Below are 8681 nucleotides of genomic sequence, written 5' to 3'. Positions count from 1 at the left end.
GCAACAACACAGACAACAACAATAGACTGCAACAATAGACTGCAACAACAACAGACCACAACAATAGACTGCAACAACACAGACCACAACAATAGATCTCTATAAGAAAATGCAAAAAATGCCATTTTCACATTCCGCGTGCCGTTTTATGACGCTGCATCTTTTAATTAGGAAAACTGCCAAACTGCAGCTCTGAAGACTCTCCACAACGCACTGGTCCATGCCCTAACCCAGTGTGAGGACAACTCTGACCGGATCATTCAGACCCTAGACACACTGCAGAAACTAGAAGCGCACGAATCAAGGCTATCCGTTAATAACATGGTGAGTCTCAAGTATTTTCTTTAACCCAAACCTTAATTTACTGAACGTAACGACAGAAACAAACAGTTACTAATATACAATATTCCTGCGCTCAAGTGGGAACAATTATACGCTTCTATTATCCCACTCCTCCTCCTGCATTAAACCGTGTCTTCTTTTCACAGATGAACTCTTCAAACTGCGAGTGGGAATCTCGTAAGCCGTTTGCAGAATTTGTGGAGAACTTCAGAAGTGTCATACAAATGTTTTATACAACCCTTAAGTAACCAACAATCCCAGAAAAGATTCTATTTAAACTACACAGTACTAGAATGTGATGTCTCTCAAAGGTTACAACACTGCAGAAGGTTCACAACATATTTATAGGATTATTTATTTATTTATTTGTCAAATTACAGTTCCAAATCTGTGTATGTTTTAAACAACTTATCCTGAAATGTACGATTCCTTTCATGTTTACCTTGATTTATTCATAACTGTTAACACAATAAAACGGTAAAAAGCTTTCCAAGATAATAGTGATTTTTAAAAAGAAAACTATCCCTGACATAAACAATTCTCCAACAATTTCCTTTAGAAACTGTATTTTACATAAATAGATTAAAGAAAAGCAGTTATTTTGTCTGCTGGCAAAAAGCCATGAGAGAAAAATGACAATAAAATGTATTTTAATCTGAAGTTATCCCGTTTAAATTATGAGTACTAGGATACTCTTAACCTTTAGGATTTACCAAAAGTACAGCAATCAAGCAAAGCACTTGTATAGCATTTGACCTTGATTTGTGACCTTGATGTGGAAGCAAGTGCGATGAAAGTGTAAGCGACGCTTTGTCTAGTGATGATGCACGTGTATGAAGTTTTGTTAAATGACCTTTGACCTGATCAGAAGTTCTGATCGGGATAAGAGAACGTTTACTGACGGAGAATTATACGTTCCACCTTCAACAGGCGTGTCAGAACGTTTAGCTCTAAACATCTGGAGTCGATAGTTTTATACGTGGCAAAATCAAACTGCATCTCCTTTTTAACAACAAAACAAATGCACCAGTGGTTCTCAAACTGGGGTTCCCGGACCCCCGGGGGTCTAGCACAGCTTAAAGTGGTTTTTGATGCTGTTAATTTTCTCAAAACTGTAATTTTTGGAAGTTGAAATTACATTTTTTGTTAATTAAGTGCATCTTGAATGAAAAATACCTCGTGTTTAAAGGTATACAAATTGTATTAACACTAAAAGAAAAGAACAAATCATAAGTCTTTATTTTAAACAAATATTTCCATTGCATTAATGAGACAAATTGAAGAATATTATTTAATAAACATGAGTGTTATGAGGGGATTCCTGAAACTTTTTCTCCCTGTAAGGGGTCCCTGAAAGTTTGAGAACCCCTGCTTTAAACAAATCAAGATCACTGGGTAGATGTCGAACATTAAAACATATTAAAACATTTAGCCTACACGCCGGACTCAAAATGCCTCATTAGCAATTTTCCCAACATCACAGTCTGTTTAGATGAAAACTTCTGACTGATTGTGTGAGATTAGAGCGTCGCCCATCAAGGAAAAGAACGACTGCAGCAGCAACAGAAGCAAGCTGACTGCAAACATCTGATAACATGCAAAGTTACCACAGCTAGACCTTTGCTCTAATTACAGCTTACTCAAAGAAACACGTCAACTAGTGTAAAAACAGTGGCAGCCGATAAAAAATAATAAGCCTTAAACCAATACAGTAACTAAAGGAGCAGAACAGAAATACTTATTCTAACTGGCCCAAATAGTCTTTATCAATGTCTTATGGAAATGCAGTTTTTATATTTGCTGATCTCTTTTCATTCATTCAACCTTTATTTATACAAGTTAATCCCATTGAGCCTCGAGGACTCGTATACAAGAGACCTGGTTTTAACAAACACTGATGACAACAGTGGACAATCATAAAAGAAACATACAATTTTTTTTTTTGATCTTGCCGTTTTGTAGTTTTCGTTCAATAAGCCTATACTGTAACGCAGATCAAAAGAACTACACTACCCAGAAGTCAACAGCGTTTCCGACTGCTGCTTTCTGCTGAAATGGAGAAAAAGTTTTGCAACGCAAAGTTAAAAGTAAAGATCGATCTATGAAGCTCACAGAACTGGCAGGAAATAATCCTGAAGCATAATTATCCACGTGCACATCAACCTGGACGGGCCGGTGGGCTTCGACGCCGCAGGGTGGGTCTGCAGAACCAGAACAGAGCTGCTGGTCTGCAGAGCTGAAGAGTACCCATAGAAAATTTGCAGTACAGTATATATATATATATATATATATATATATATATACATACATACATGTCTGTTGTTAAAAATATGTAGGTTTAAGAGTTTAGAATCTTCTTCTAGTTCATATCTTAGATCTTATTACTGTTCTTCTTTTACATTTTATTGATGGATGTAACTGGGACTCTGTACATAATTTCGCTCCACCACATGTACCACATGCGAATGACATGAATCTCTGCCTGACTCTTGGTTTTTTACCTATAATCGAGTAATGATCATTTCAGATGTCTCGTTAAGCTGCAGTAGATTTGCAGATACCTGATCGCACCTTAGGCGGCTCAATAAAAGAGGAAGCATCCGGCATAAACCACCAGAAAGTAGCACAGGTGGAAACACGCAAACCACTAATAAGTGGAAAGTCTAAAAGAAGAAAAAAGAGCGAGCGGTGGAACGTGGCTGCTCCATGTAAATGTTCAAAAACGTTCAAATTAGAAAGAGATCTGCTGACGGTCAACTGTTTTAGATATGAATGGACCGCTCGCTCAACTCGTCCGTTTTGATATCGTCATTATTTAAAAATGCACTTTCCATAAAGTTGTCCACTTTGATTAAAGACAGAAAAACCGCTTCATTGTTGTGCAGTGAAAACATGGGACCAGGTGTCAACTGCTGGCAAACTGCTCAACTTAGTTCACAGGAAAAAAAAAAAACAACGAGTGACAGCCAACCTACTTTCGTAAGATCTTGATGTCAATGTTTTACTACAACAGACCACTTGAGGGATTTTACCAAGCTGCTGCCGCTTGGTGAAAAAAAAATTCCAAGAGTCATCTAAAGGAAAAAAAAGGTGTGTGCTGGGTAATATGCAATAAATTCAGCCCACCCTTTCCACCAAACGGCCTTATAAATGACAGATGACACGGAGGACAAGTAAACCAACACTTTCATTAGCCAACTTGCTGGTCACAGGATAAGACTTGAAGCAGATTATGGAGCGCTTCATCAGGATTAGGTTCTGGATCTTCACCTTCATTGCACTCTCTGGTTGCCGTCCAACTTTACCCATGGGAGACTTTCAAATCAATCTTATGCGGAACCAAGTTACCTGCGTAAGTAATTGCGAGCCAAATTATTTGACCATTTTGACTTTATTTTGCTAACTTTTAATGTTTCGTGTTTCCTTCCATACAGCCATCAGATGCACAATTCTACTCTCCAATAAACGTTATGGTGAGGCCATTTTTTTGTAAACCCCGTAAAATAAATGGATTACTCAAAGCACCGTGAAACATAATAGACATGAGTTGTGTCAAAGATCGATAAAGTGATGAGTAAACATTTAGTGAGGTACTCCCCTGAGTGGAAGAAGCTGCTTTAGCCGAGCTTCTATAAACCACATGTAAGGTTCTCGAGTACAGGAAACGAGTCTGCCAGGTGTTGATATTTCACACAGCTGTCACTACACGCAGCCACAAGTCTCTGTCAAAGCAGCCGAAGAGGCTAAACATTCTTCTTTCTCACCAACAGGGAGAATGCATCACGAGCGCACTGGAGTGCGTTCTCAAAGAACTTCAAACGGCCAAAACGGAATGTGACGACTTCCAACAGCGTATAGCGCAAGGAGCAGAAGCTTTACACCAGCAGATAATGGACGGCAAGGAGCCAAACACCAGCTCTGTGAGTATCATGCTGTGCTGCTAAATAAGGTGCAAAGATGAAACGTTTGTAGGAGTAACATTAACCTGCTCATCTTCTCTCTAGGTCCAGACAAACCCCAATAAATGTGCCTGTGAGAGTTGGCCTCAAGTTCCTTTCAAAGAGTTTTTGAACAACTTCGAGAGTTTGATTCAACAAAGAAATACTGCAGCCAATACCAGGTAGAGAAGATCGGATAAGTGTCCAGGTGCTTCCCCATCAGCTCCACCAAGAAACACGGCAGAGGGTCCAAAGTGTCCATCGAGCAGCGCATGAGAGGACGAGCCGTGGACTAACGCACTGCATGTTCCATGTAACTTCAAACACTGCTTTTAAAACTTTACGTTTACAGCCAGGAAATTCAAATGAGACAAGCAACCATTTATAAAAGAGTAGAAGTTGTAACATTTTACTATTTTTATTTTCACGTCTTTGTGCAGTAAACCGTCAAGTAGTTCTCAGTCTATTCACAACAAAAAGAATGTATCTTGTTAACTTTCTACGAATTTGTATTTATATATATTTATTTTTTTATTTAAGTTACGTTTGTTTAAACATGAAGTGTATTAAATGTCATATTTATCAATTTGTGTCTTAACACTGCAAGTATAAATATTGCTGTTCTCGTTTTAAATAAAATAACAAAAGATTACAAGTTTGTCCTGAAACATCTTTTTTTAACTCGTGTTGACTTTATTCTGTTTAAGCGTTTGATTACTTCAGGAATAATAATAATAATGTGTTTAATATTTAATGCAAACTCTGCTGTAGGTGAGTGAAACTCTGTTTAGCAGGAAATATTAATGTGGGAGAGGAACCGGTGTGGGAGGTTTTATTTCCTCAGCGTTAAGGGCAACTGAACTAAAGTCATCTACCTAAGGTTTGAGTATGGAAAATTAAGTCATCGAGTCATTTCTGCATCACATTCTGTACATTTCCACGGTGCTGAACCGTTTGGGAAGTGTCCAAGTATGAACTGAACTTTATGTGTCAATTAAAGGTTGTTCTCTTTCTCAATTTTAATATTAAAATGTCAAAAACATCTTCGGGAACAGAATTACTTTATTTTATTCTTTTTAACACTGGTAGTGATGGGAGTTATACACACTAATTGAGATATTTTGATAATGTACCAAAATTGGGGGGTTAATTGAACGTTTCAAAACATTCTATAGTTCTGGGGTCATGTTTGATACAACAGGAAAAAGAATGAAATGATAGTTTCTTCTTCCACTAATTTGAAACTAGCCATCTGATAACGACCATCCACCAACTTCCTTTTGTTCTGGACTTGGGGCGCAGACCGGGGAGGTCCAGACACGTCTTTCCAGAGCCGCCACCTCTTGTTCTTTTGGTCGCTACACAGAGTTCATGACCAGAGCTGAGGGCAGGAGCGTAGACCGATGGAGCTTCTCCTTACAGCTCAGCTCCCTCTTCACCACAATGGACTGGCACAAAGTCCGTAATACTGCAGAAGCTGCACTGATCCGTCTGTCAAGCTCACGCTCCATCCTTTCCTCACTCATGAACAAAGCCCAGAAATACTTGAACTCCTCCACTCGAGGCAGAACTTCACTCCCAACCCAGAGAGGGGAAGCCACCCTTGTCTGATGGAGGACCATGACCTCAGATTTGGAGGTGCTGATCCTCATCCCAGTCTTTCAACTGAAAACTTCCTTATCGAGTTGAAATTGTGTCCTACATGCCAAGTATGGGTGGGCTTTAGGACAATATCAGGTGACAAATTAGTCGATTTGCTGAAGCAGAAGTTGTAGGATTGTCTACTGGGTATACGACATGTTCCATCTAGGGCATTAACAGAGTACTCGAGTAATCTACACATCGATCGCTAGGACCTCTGTCGAGGTTAAAAATGTAATGTCGAGTCTCCGTAGTGACGTCATATTATGTGACCACCGTATGACCGTAGGGGGCGGTGTCACTGTTGCAGGTCACAGAGTGTGGTGTAACACCGGGTCCAATCCACCGCCCATCCACTGTTTTAAGTTTCGTTTCTGACGTGCTGCACGTTTCTTCACGTTGGCAGTTTAATAATAAAAACTAACAGTTTAGTTCTTCCTGTGACTTATTTGCAGTATGATAAACGGTAGGAGCATAATATACGCTCCCAATGTTTTGTTGGTCTTTTTTTTTGTTGTAAATAATTACCTTTTATTTCGGTTTTATTTATTTTTGTATCTTGAGATCTATGACGTCAAATACTCGAGTTCTACTCGGGTTTTATTATGTTAATGTCGAGTTTTAAAATTATATACTCGTTCAACCCCTAGTCCGTTCTTTGGTCTTGCATAGTTTTTTTTCCGACTCAGTTCAGTTTATGTATTCTTGTGCCAGTTCACAACAGAAGTCGTATCAGGACACAGAACATTCACATGCATTAAAAAATTAGTAAAAGTTATCTACTAATACCACTTTATTGCAACCCCACTATCCTGAGCAAGCACACGGGTGACAGTGGAAAGGAACAACTCATTTTAACAGCAGTGTTTCTGCTACCTTTATACAAGGGAAGTCACTAGTTAGTAAAAAAAATAAAATAAAATGAGGCTAACACTCTGCCTTGTCGTTTTAGTTTTACTTTAGTGTTTTCAAAAAACAAGTTTAGTTTTAAGGAGGAATTATTTTTTGTACTCTCGCAGCGCGGTTTAATCGTTTTTATAATAGAACTGCTGTATCCTGGATAAAAAAAGGTGCGGATAATAAAAAAAAAACACCCCGGTGCCAGTGTAACTGTGAATCCAGCTTCTGTTTGCAGGAATCCAAAGTAAATTCTGTCCAGCAGAGCAGAACACGGCGTCTGGAGCCCCTGAAACTGCCTTCGGCGTGAAACCACATCAGAGGAGTTGCGTGTCCTGTTTATCTCTAAACCTACTACCATCACATCAGAGGCTGCGAGATAAAAGAAAAAACTGTTGTACTCTCATAGTAGTGTCACTTGCATTGTATTAATACACTAAATACACAATAATAATTTGCAAACGTCTCGTCACATTTGACAAGGTAAACTCTTAAACACAATTTAAACATAGTTGAAGCATAACTTTCAACAATTTCTATGATATAAAGTTAATTTGACAATTATGCATCTTTAATACTTTTCCATCTAATAAATAAAACTTTACATAATCAAATGTTTAGAAAGAACTAATTTACATGCAAAACTCTACACGACGCAGCATCAAGCTGCATTAATCTGTCCTCTTGCTGTTTGCATGTTATCGCTGCATTATGACTCGAACTGTGCTCAAAGATGCGCAACAGAAACTAAACTGATCCTGCTACAGCTCTGAGGGTCTGCACAAGCATTTCTCTAGAAAACAGTTGCATGCACGGAGGCATATAAACAATTTTTAATCTATCAAGTGCTATCCAGGTAAGCAAACTTATTCTTAAAGAGCACGATGCTCACTGCAACAGCAAAAGTGTCGAAATAAATCCATTTAGATATTGCTATGAAACCTTGCTCCATACATACAAAGGTTTGATCCGTGAGAACTGGGTCGCTTCATTCCTGTGGAAATCCTCTTGTCCAAACCAGTAAGCATGCACAACAAGCCATTCACAGGCTGCACTTTCACACACAAGGAGTCAACGATGCGCTGCATTGCATACACACAGGAAACCAATACGTTTCCTGTGTGTATTTAAGACAGTGAAGTAAATAATTGTTTTTATCAGCAAGTAGAGGGGGGGAGGTCAACACGTTTGATTCTCGACAAACATCATATGCTGCGTTTACAACTTGTACTGGACACTAAACTTGGGTTTGCCACATAACTGCTCTAAATATAAAGAGCAGAAGGGTGATGAATTAAAGACTTAATATTAAAATGCTTCATTACTAACCCGACTAATACCTCCACTTCCTTGGTTTGGACGGAGTAAGTGACAAAACATTTGACTTCAGTTACTGGAGACCACTGCTGTCTGAACTGGTTCTGTGCATTTCAAAAAAATATCCGTTTACATTAACACCATGGTACTTGTTACTTTTTTATTTTCCTTAAATATCTATTGATACTTTTAAAAAAATGCACGTTAAGAGATTTACAAGTTTAAGTTTTATGGTGTTTAAAGCATTAATGCTTTTGTTAAAACTAGATGAAATCTTAAGAGTTATGAAAGAGTGACAATCTTTCAGCACACCAGCTGCTCAATGTTTCAAGATGTGCTTTTCATAGGTGGAGGTCTAAGTATTGATCACACCAGTTATTGTCTTTATTCATTACCTGACCTAAAGTCATGTGCACATTTACCGTACCTGCATTTCTGCCCATTAACTTACCAGTATTTTGTTGTTCTAGGTGAAGTTATATCCTAACATAACAAATCCAAGACTAAACATGTCTAATGACAATAACAAACCCACCCCTCCATCTT

The sequence above is a fragment of the Nematolebias whitei genome, chromosome 4 (assembly GCF_014905685.2).
Source record: "Nematolebias whitei isolate Nwh7 chromosome 4, NemWhi1, whole genome shotgun sequence".
Taxonomy (NCBI): domain Eukaryota; kingdom Metazoa; phylum Chordata; class Actinopteri; order Cyprinodontiformes; family Rivulidae; genus Nematolebias; species Nematolebias whitei.
This window is presented reverse-complemented; position numbering follows the sequence as displayed.